The sequence below is a fragment of the Quercus suber genome, unplaced genomic scaffold (assembly GCF_002906115.3).
Source record: "Quercus suber isolate HL8 unplaced genomic scaffold, Cork oak 2.0 scaffold_707, whole genome shotgun sequence".
NCBI lineage: Eukaryota > Viridiplantae > Streptophyta > Magnoliopsida > Fagales > Fagaceae > Quercus > Quercus suber.
The window spans coordinates 18,673-30,479 of NW_027070148.1; the positions used below are offsets into that span (position 1 = coordinate 18,673).

Here is an 11,807-nt window from a genome sequence, read left to right on the forward strand (position 1 = left end):
CTTAGGCGATACAAGATGAAGTTGAACCCAAGTAAATGTGCATTCGGAGTATCGTCGGGAAAGTTTCTAGGATTTATGGTTTCAGAGAGAGGAATTGAGGCAAATTCAGACAAGATCCAAGCCATATTGGATATGGAGCCACCGAAGAACATCAAGGAAGTCCAATCCTTAACTGGACGAGTTGCAGCTCTGAACAGGTTTGTCTCAAAAGCCACCGACAAGTGTCTACCCTTTTTCAAAATTTTCAGGAAGGCATTTGAATGGACGGACGATTGCCAAAGGGCCTTCCAGGACCTAAAGCAATATCTTACCACAACCCCGTTGCTAAGTCCGTCCGTGCTAGGAGAAGAACTATATTTATACTTAGCAGTGTCCCCACATGCCGTAAGTTCAACGTTGATCAGGGAGGAAGAAAAGGTACAGAAGCCTGTGTATTATACTAGCCGGGCACTGAGAGGAGCAGAAGGAAGGTACCCATTGATAGAAAAGTTAGCCTTTGCACTAATAACAGCCTCAAGGAAGTTAAGGCACTACTTCCAAGGTCATGTCATCAATGTTATGACTGATCATCCACTCAAGAAGGCAATGAACAAACTTGAAGCTGCAGGACGACTAATTCAGTGGGCAATTGAGCTCAGTGAGTTTGATGTTCGGTACCAACCGAGGAATGCAATAAAAGCTCAAGCCCTGGCAGATTTCATTGCAGAATTCACTCTAAGTTATGAGAACTTGGATGAGAAAGAAGATAGTAAAAGATGGGTCGTCCACGTAGATGGATCATCTACGCTGCATACAGGAGGTATAGGAGTTGTTTTGCAGTCACCAGAAGGAGACAAGCTGAAGTACAAGGTTCGCTTGCAATACCAGACAACTAATAATGAAGTAGAATATGAAGCCCTTCTTAAAGGGTTGGAGTTGGCAAAATCTGTAGAAGTGGACTCAGTACTCGTCTTCGGAGACTCACAGCTTGTCATAGGCCAAGTAAATGGGACATGTGAAGCCAAGGAAGATAGAATGAAAAAATATTTGAAGAAAGTATTACGACTTGCAAAGAGATTCAGGGAAGCTAACTTTGTACAAATCCCAAGGGAAGAGAACACGGAAGCGGACACTCTAGCGAAGGAAGCCTCCGCCAATGAAGCAATAGACAAGTTTAATGAAGTACGATACATGTCCAGCATAGATCTCCCAGAAATGTTGTAGATAGAAGGTGAGGAGAATTGGATGACCCCAATAGTGTCATACCTGAGGGACGGAAGGCTTCTAGAAGGGAAGGACGAAGCCAGAAAGCTCAGAGTTAGATCGGCCAGGTACATCCTCATGGACGAGGTGCTCTACAAAAGAGGTTTTTCGCAACCGTACCTAAGGTGTTTGGCCCCAGACGAGGCGAATTATATGCTAAGAGAAGTTCATGAAGGAGCGTGTGGTAACCACTCGGGGGCCAGATCACTCGTCCACAAGGTCATCCGTGCAGGGTATTATTGGCCAACCATCCAAGCTGACGCTAAGGCGTATGTTAAGGTATGTGATCAATGCCAACGTTTCAGCAATGTTCCTAGGCAACCATCTGAATACCTTACCCCAATGATGGCCCTTTGGCCTTTTGCACAATGGGGTTTGGATATTTTGGGCCCCTTCCCGACTGGAACCAGACAGATGAAGTTTTTGGTGGTGGGGATAGATTATTTCACTAAACGGGTGGAAGCTGAACCCTTAGTGAAAATCATGCAGCAAAATGTCAAAAACTTTATTTGGAAGAGCATTGTATGCAGATTTGGAGTACCAAGGGTGTTAGTGTCTGACAACGGACGACAGTTTGATAATACACCCTTCAGAGAATTTTGTGAACAACTCGGAATCAAAAATCACTACTCCTCACCCTCCCACCCACAGGCCAACGGGCAAGCAAAAGTAGCAAACCGATCCTTGTTAAAAATTATCAAGACTCGGCTTGAAGGGGCAAAGGGAGTATGGCCGGACGAATTACCAGGTGTTTTGTGGGCTTATAGAACAACAGTGAGGACTCCCACAGGAGAGACTCCTTTCAAGTTAGCGTATAGGAGCGAAGCAATCATGCCCGCAGAAGTGCATATGGCCAGCTATAGGGTGATGAAGTATCAAGATGAAGAGAATAATGAACAGATTCGTCTTAATCTCGACCTCATAGACGAGGTATGGATGGACGCGGAGCAAAGAGTAGCAAGGTACAAAAATCTCATGGCAAGACAGCATGACGCCATGGTGAAACCTAGGCGCTTCAACATTGGGGATCTCGTCCTGAAGAAGGTTTCTTTGGCCACCAAAAATCCGGCCCACGAAAAATTGGGACCAAATTGAGAAGGACCTTACAGGGTAATCAATTGCAAGAGACAAGGATCCTACTATTTGGAAGCCCTGGACGGAAGGAAGTTGGAGCACCCGTGGAACGTTGAACACCTAAGGAGGTACTATCAATGAAGGGTGATCAAGAACGAGCTATGAGGTGGACGAGATCCTTGGACGTCTGAAGTAATATGTTTAATGCTTTCCAGTATTTGCTTAATATTATTGTGTCTTTAAGTGTATAAGTATTTTATGCTGCTTATGGACGAAGTTATGTTGTATTATGTGTTTTTATGTGTTTTTAATTCCCTAAATGCATAAGCTCTTAAGCATGTGCCATGACTGTGGACGAATGATTACATAGTATGAATTTCTGAATATACATATGGTGTGTTTTAAGTATGTATGGTTGTATGGGAATCCTTTATTTTCTATGATTCAAAATGATCCACGGAAGGCGAAAAGCCAAAGACGAGTAAAATCCTTGGACGCAAGGAAGTATCGTCTAAAAGCTTTCCTTTGAATAAGGATAAAGCAAGAAGAATGAAGGTATGTCCGTCTAAACTCAAGACGAGACAAACCTGAAGTATAATCGTCTACACCATGGACGAGCAATGTGCGTGTTAAAACACAAGCCCATAGACGAATCTAACCAACTTTGTCCAACCCATGGATGAGCATGTGGGAAAATTCATTAAGGACGACTAAATAGTCGTCCAAAAACTTGAGCGACAATCAAATCTGCTGAAAAGACGTCATTCATGGACGAGCTTTACTTCAAAATGGACATCTCACGATGATATAAGAAGGAATCCATCCATATGATCAAGACGAGATAAAACCTCTAGGAGGAAAAATCCCACTACAAAAATGGTATGGACGATATAAATGGAATTCATTTGCAAAGCATAAGGGATAATTGAACACAAAGAACAATGATAAAGAAGGAACATTCATACATTTCATAAAATTTATAGGGTAGACGACCACCGTCCAAAAACCCTTAAAGTAACAAATACTTATCCATAATACTCGTCCATAAACTTGGATGAAGAAATTGTACTTGAATAGATTTTTAAAAAAAGAGTAAAAGCCCAAAACACTAGGGCACTTTAAAAAAAAAAAAAAACATAAAAAATTTCTGGAAGATGAATTCAATTTGCTGGGTTTGTCTTCGGATCGTCCTGGTTCACCTCGTTAGTGGCATCGTCCTCCACATTCACGTCCTCAGAACCTGTCATAAGCAAGGAACTTTCTGTGGCTTGAGGAATCTGAAATACATCGAAGTTCAAGTCAGGGAATGCGTCCTTGGCATCAGCACGGAAGTCCTCATACCCAGCAGCGTAATGGCTGTCTAGACGATTCTTGTATTCGCCAAACTTCTTGAAAGCTGATATGGCTTCTTCACGTGCCTTCTCCAAGGACGAATTAAACTCCGAAACTTGTCCCTCCAAGTAGGCGATGCGAGTATCTTTTTCAACAGCATCTGCCTTAAGTTCCTCAACCTCGTCTTTCAATCTCGTCTCAGTTCCTAGCAAACGGTTGATTTCATCCGTCAGCCTGATCACCTCCTCCTTTTTCAGCAAGACTTCATTGCTTAGCTCTTTAGCCTTCTCATTTGCCGTCTTGGCCTCCTCAGCTAGTTCCTTGGCCTGACACGTCGCTGTATAAAACTTTGACATAGCCTGTACATGGACAAATGAGAGTTAGCCAGATATATATATATATATATATATATAAAAAGAAAAAAAAAAAGAAAAAAAGCACAAGGACGAGTTAAGGTCCTACCTTAAAGAGGTCGTGGATGCCAGAACGTTCAAATTCTTTCACTGACATGTTGTAACATTCGTTAACCTCATTGTCAGTGACGATCCCTTTGAACGTCCTCCACGCAGACCCCTCGTCCAGCACCAAGTTAGAAGGACGATCTGATTGCTCTGACGGATGAGGCTTCCAAGAAGTCTTGGTTGAAGGTGCAGGATCAGTCTGAATAGGATGAACTATTTGGACGGGCTCCACGTTGGTAAGAGACTCGTCCAAATTCACCGTGGGGGGAGGAGTGAATTTGGGGACCTTGGGAAGAGGAGTCTGAGTGGTTTTTGATTTTTTAGGACCTCGACGACTAGGAAGGTCGTCCAGGTCCACGAAACTTGAAATCTTCTTAGACTTCCTCTTCCCAGGCTGGACGGTAGCCTTCTGGACGACTGGAGGCGGAGGAGCATCCTCGTCCCCACTAGTTACTGTTTTTTCTCTATTTTCTCTCATTGTAAATATTCCTACAATGAAGGAAGTCAGTTAATAAAAAATAAGTAATGTTAATAATGAAGATGGAAATGAAAGGAGCTGGACGATACTTACTCTTACGAGTAGTTTCTTCGTGGCTTAAATTCTCAGCAATTGGTTCTGGACCAAGACCCCACGTGGCTAAACTGCTGAGAGTCACTAAATCGTGGAATGTCCTTCTAGGGAAGGCACGTACACGGTCAATTCGTTCTAAGAAAGTTTTGTTTAAACGTGGACGAGTAACAGCTGCACCAACAAAAGAAAAATAGTTAGACGAATGAAAGATAGAGAATGTAAGTAATAAAGTGAATCACATGAAAAGAAAACATACCCTCAGGACGAAGGCGACCTATGAGGCTAGTAAAAGGAGGGAAGGGGGCATTACTAACATCTGTTGGGTCCCCAGCTCAGTTACCAGAAATGATAAAAAATTCTTGTTTCCAGAGCCTATCAGACGAGCTACGGCCCTTTATTAAGCTATAGGGAGAGCCTCTAGACGAGAACTGGTAAAAACCAGCTGACTGTTTTATTTCTGAAGGCTTATAACAGTAGAGGAACTCGTCCACTGTTATAGGACGATCTCCTTCCAGTGCCTCACGCCATAACACTTGCATGGCGACTATCGTCCTCCAACCATTGGAATTAAGTTGATTGGGACCAATACCTAACCTATGAAATAGACCTCTACAAAAGGAATTGAGGGGAAACCTTAGACCAACTAAGAGATAAGACGAGTATACCCCTAAACCAGAAAAAGGTGAACATCACCACTCTCCTTCCCTGGGCAGACGAGGTTTAAACTCGGTAGGAATTTGGTATCTATCTACTAATGTTTTTAACTTAGGAGCGTCTAAAGTGGATGCTACCTCAGGTGCACAGCTATATATAATGTTTTCTTCCTCCTCCTCTTCCTGAGAAGGGCTGGGTGGCACTCTGGACAAGCTAGCCCCAGTTCCAGAAGCCATCCTACGTTGCATTTCCTGAAATTCTTCTAAGGAAATGCCAGGCACCCCGGACGAATACTGCTCGTCCGAGGAATTGCTACTTAAACTAGTACTACTCTCACCGCTCTCATAGCTTCCAGACGAAACGTCCTGATACTCATCTATTTCTCTCTCTACACTACTGGACGAAGACATAACCAAAGTAAAGGTCAAGACGAAAACCTAAAAAGAAGAGGAAGTACCTAAGAACTAGGACGAACGCTAGACGAGATTCTTGGACGAGATAGCAGAAGGAAGTTTAGGAGAAAGGTGGAGGGCAAGAAAGAGAATGTGCCAATTTATAGGGCCCAGGAGTGGGGTTAGCGAAGCGACACCACCCACTAAGAAAATGACACGTGGCAATCGCGTGGGGAAATGCAATCGATTTAATTGCTCAACGAATTAAACCATGACACGTGGCTACATAAATGGGATAAAATCCCTATAATGTCCCTGGACGACGCCCTGGACAAGAGGGCAACTGATGTATAACAAAAAATCACATCTATGGTTCGTCCAGAAGGGTTGTCCAGAGAGTTGCGGTTAGCCAAACATCAGGCCATCTCCGATTCGTCCAGATATCTCGTCCTTGGGATGTTGGGCAATTGATCACTCCAAGGAATCAAGTCGAGAGAATCGTCCATGCACAAGGTGCATGGACGACCACACAACGGCACGACAAAGAGTCGTCCATGCGCAGAGCACATGGACGACTACGCAAACACTTAGCGAACTTCGTAGCGGTTCATCAACCCGCGTTCATCGCCGCCAATCCCTCCAATGTATGTAACTTCCAACGGCGGTTATGATTTTTTGTAGCCGTTGAGGAGGTTATGTCCGGATTCCAAGATTCTGGGGGAAGTTATTGAACTAGTAACCGCCCTAGAATACCCTATATAAGGCCCGGTCTTCATCATGCAAAGGTATGAATTTCCTGAGATATTACATTGAATAAAGTTGGAACTCCATTAGAAGAGAAAACTAATTTCATCATCGGAGGGTATTTGGCCGGCTCGCCTCGGTCACCCTTTGACTGCTTTATCTCTTTGTAGGCCTCCGTTAACGCTGTAGTCCACCGAAGCCGAAGTGTTCAACTAATTGATTCCATACATCATTAACTATCACCTAAAGAGTTACATTATATAACTCCCATATCTCCTAGAACATAAGCTTGCAATCATGTAAGTTTCTTGAATTTTGCCTCATAATGTACACATAGATTTTAGTTAAGTGAATTGGCATCAAGCCTAATAGTACACATCAATTTTAATTATGTGAAATGGCATTAAGCCTAATAGTACACACCAATTTTAAGCATTAAGCAATTAAACCGAGGCTACACCTTTCTTTTTGTGCATGTGCTACACTTTCTCGAGCACAAAATCTCATGATATGCACTAAGGTGTTCATGATTGGCTAGTGAACAGTGATGAGATGGTTATTTATGCCTTTCTCAAAAGGATCAAGTCCGACAGTCAAATAACATGTGACTTCAAGATCAAGACAAGATGATCAAAAACCATAAATATCTTTCCCACACAACATGCACTACAAAGCTTCAACTAGTAAAGTGCAGTAAATAAGCTCATCAAAGCTAAATAAGGTACATAAACTTGTTATGTAAAGATAATATGGCCAATCCTTGATTATAAATCCAAGATGTGAAATACAAAACACAAAAATCCTTTTGGTTCTAAAATAAAATTTATGACCAAACACAAAAAGCACATATTATGCTAAATGAACAATGCAAATGTAATGCATGACAATGCTTAACTAAACTATAGAGGGTACTCAAACAAGAAATATCAATTTCTTAATTAACTCATGAGTACAAGTACAAACTAGTACATACTCACACAAAATCAGAAATAGCTTAGCACAAATTATTCAAGTTTCTTAACAATGTCAAGCATGTTCTAAATCAAGAGAGAGATATCATAACTCATGTAATCCTCAAGAACAATAAAACAAGACACAAAATAAAATATTTTTGTCTTTTTGAATTTTTTTAATGTTTTTGGATTTTTTTTTTAATAAAAACAACCTAAAAAACAAAACAACCAAAAACAAAAACAAAACATGTCCACAAATAATTGAAAGAATTAAATCAGGGACAAGCTAGCAACACTCACCTTGGAGAATCTTTTCTCACCCATCTAGCACGAGTCTTCGGCTTTGTAGGTGAAAATTCATGTGAAGCAGAGTGTATTTGAGGGATTATACCAAACTTCTGAGAGAGATTGAAATCTTGCAAATTCCTTTCACAAGCCAACAAGCTCAAATTTTTCAAAAGAATATGAAACAATTTATTTGGACTTGTGGCAAGAGAAATATCATCACATATCCTAGATTGACATACAGAATGCTTAAGTTTCAACTTATGACAATTAGGACGAATGTGACCACGAACACCATAAAAGTGGCAAACAGGAACAAATTTAGGAACATCAGTATTTCTAACAGCAAATCTAGTCTCAGATTTAGGTTTTTGCCTCAACAAAGAACAGTTTGGTCTAATATGACCAACAACACCACAAAAGTGACAGGTAGGCACAAAAACAGATTTCTTTTGCACATTAGCAGCAGGTTTAGACATAGGTTTAGAAACTTCAGCGTTAACATGAGAACTTTTACCTTTGTCTAACCTAGCAAAATAAGCCTTCTCTTTATTATTCCTCTTGAAAGGAGGGATGTAAACTTTCTCAGTCTTAGGCTTAAGAGAAACAGAAACACTTCTGTTATCAACAACAGGTTTGGTACTAGTCAAATTTTTAATTTTAGTTTTAGATTCAACTAACTCTTGTTCCAAACTTTTCATCTTCTTATCTTGAAAGGAAATTTGATTTCTCAAAAATTCATTCTTTTTATTAGACTCATCTAATTTCACAATCAAATCCTCTTTTTCAAAATTAGCCAATTTTAACTCTTTTTTAAATTTCTTAGAAATTTTCAAAGATTTAGATAATTCCTTACGAAGAGTTTCAAAAGCATAAAAAAAATCAACAGAAACAATAGTGTCCTTTTTATTTAAAACATCACAGGCATCAATAAAATCAGCAGAAGCATGAGTAGAAAGACACTTCAAATTATCCATGATAACAGGGGTCAAAGATTAGCTCTTAGATCAAAGGATCTACAGACAAAAGAGCTACCCGCTCTGATACCACTTGAACGGTTTTAGACCCCTTATAACAACCAGATTAACCTAGTTAATTAGCCAAGTGATTAACTTAGTCAATTTCAGCAATTCTAGGTTATCACAAACACACAATCATATCAAAAGTATAAAGCAGCGGAAATATAAAAGACACAATGATATGATGACCCAGGAAACCACACGGTAAAAACCTGGGGAGGATTTGACCTAGCTATCCTCAAGGTAAACCTGAATTCACTATGCGGAAGAATCGAAGTTCATACAAAAGGACTTACAAGCTCCCCGCTTGACTTCCTAATGCTACCCACCAGTAGAACTTACTGACACGACCACGTGCAAGCTCCGAATCCACGGACTCCTTTTTTCTTTGGATTCTCCAATCAGCTACAAGCACTCACGCTTGATAATCTTTAAGCTTTAATGGTAGCAACCGAGTTGATCATCAAGATGTTGAAGTAATCTCTACCTTGAAAACCCTAAGCTTTGTGTAAAGGAAAGCTCCTCTAGATCTCACAAGAGATTTACACAAAACAGTAAAGTATGAACAACAACTCAACTGGAGCAACTCTAAAAACATGGCTAGGGTTTTTCTTTATATACCTAGGGTAAAAACAAAAAACCCAAAACTTTTAATGAGCTAGGGCTGAGCTGAAATATTCTGCAGAAAAACATTCTGCCTGAGATTCGATCGATCGAGTCTTTCTTTCGATCGATCGAGCCAGGCCGAAATGCACCAATGCATCTCCAGCCACTCGATTCCAACTTTACATGAAAGACCCAACTTTGAGCAAGCCTAAATAAGACTAAATAACTTGTTTTGATCATGGTTTGCCAACAATACAAATTAGAGTTCTAAATACATAAAATCCTAAATCTTTAGAACCTAACAGTAGTGTTTTGGAAGACATTGATGAGGGAATGTTGCACTTTGAATCAATGATCAAGGATTATGGCATAGTCCCATCCATGGATCATTATGTGAAAGTAATAGACATGCTAGGAAGTACAAGATATCTGGATGAAGCTTTTGAGTTCATAGAAAAGATGCCATTGGAGCCAAGTGTTAATATATGGGAAACCTTGATGGATCTCTGCAGAGTTCATGGGCACATGGAGCTTGGTGATCACTGTGCTGAGCTTGTTGAGCAGCTGGACCCCTCACGCATGAATGAGCAATCGAAGGCTGGCCTTCTACCTGTTATACCTTCAGACCTTGCAAAACAGAAAGAGAAGAAGAAACTAGCAAGTCAAAGTCTTTTAGAAGTTTGGAGCAGGGTCCATGAATATCGAGCGGGAGATAGATCTCATCCTAACACTGATAAGCTCTATGCGGAACTTAGGCATTTAAGGGAACAAATGAAAGAGGCTGGTTACATACTAGAGACTAGATTTGTGTTGCATGACATAGACCATGAATCCAAGGAGGAAGCTCTTCTTGCTCATAGTGAGAGATTTGCTATTGCTAACGGTCTCCTTAATAGTCCAGTTTGTTCACCCATTAGGATAATCAAGAACAGTGGTGGAGCCACACACAAGGGTGGGGTTCCAAGGTCCCCCCAAAATTTTAAAAAATTAATTTATAGTATGTATATTATTTGCATTTAAAAAAATGTAGCATGTAAAAATTGAAGTTGGTCCTCTCAAATTTTGAGTCATTTCAATGGTGCTCTTAAAAGAAAGAGAAATCATATTAAAATCATATAATTTAAGAGGTTTAACAAATTAAGCTATGTAAAAAATGATAAATTTTTGTATATATCTAATAGAAGAAATACATGACTTTCATATACTCTTTAAAATTTAGAAGATGATAAATTCTCTAAGTAAATTAATTTATATATATATGTGTGTAGAAGTTTGTTTTAACTAATATATTAGCATCACAACTTGGCCCCCCCAAACCAAAATTTCTGGCTCCACCCTTGATCAAGAATCTTTGTGTTTGTGGTGATTGCCATACTGCACTAAAGGTCATCTCAAAGATCGTTGGCAGAGAATTGATCATATGAGATGCTAAGAGGTTCCACCATTTCAAAGTTTGGTTGTGCTCTTGCCGGGATTATTGGTGAAAAAAGAAACTTGAGGTACTATCCTATTTTACATTAAAAATTAATAATCATAAGTTTGAAAAGTATATATTTTTGGGTCTCTATTGTTTGTTGATTTTACATTTAAATATGGTATATTCTTGTTAAGCATGTTAGCAATGTTGACTCTTATGATGTGAAGTTATCTAAATTCTATTTTTGCTTTCTGTTTCCTGTTGAGATGGAATGATTGGTAAACAATAATCTAGTTGGATATTTACATCTTCAGCTCTATTTTTTTACAGTCTCTATATGATTTATATTTTATCATCAAATAGACAAATCTGAGTATAGGACATATTAAAGTGTTGAAGGTATATAGCCCATGCCTATGTGAAATCAGAATCTTTCAATGTTTGCTGTTAGTGGTGAGGTTTGAGGTGCAAGTGTTATGCATGTCTAATGCCAATGGGAAGTGCTATAATTTTGCAGCAAGCTTTCACATATTTGGAAATCATAATTTAAATTGAATGTGACATATTTTACAGGTAATATTGGAGGGTAGTTTCAAGACGGTTAATTTGGATAATTGACATGCATGGGTTGGTTGTAACACGTATTCATTTGATTATCCAACTTGCCCTAACTGCATTCTACGCTTGTGAAGAATCTCATATTTATGCTGTGGTCAAATAACTATAGGCACCATGCTGCATCTGTTATTAGACTTAACTAGGACTCAGATTGATATAATTTTCACTAGCTCCTTATCCATGCAAGGCATGGGATTGAAAATGAATTAAAAATGATGATTTAAATTGCTATTAAATTTGAAACATTAGACCTAACAATACTCAATGATTTTCATACTCAAGCAAAAAAAAAAAAAAAAAAAAAAACTTAAAAAAAAAATCAAATCAAACAACAAAGGAAATTCATGGTACATACCCATGATAAAAACCTAACAAATACAATCAATGATTATAATTTCATACTCAAGCAAAAAAAAAAAAAAAAAAAAAAAAAAAAAAA

The 11,807-nt window shown here is 39.3% G+C and overlaps 1 pseudogene; it reads left to right on the forward strand.

The window, feature by feature from the left end:
* The first annotated feature begins 8,109 nt into the window (after positions 1-8,109).
* LOC136064560 (pentatricopeptide repeat-containing protein At2g25580-like) lies at positions 8,110-10,817 on the forward strand (annotated as a pseudogene).
* Positions 10,818-11,807: the final 990 nt, after the last annotated feature.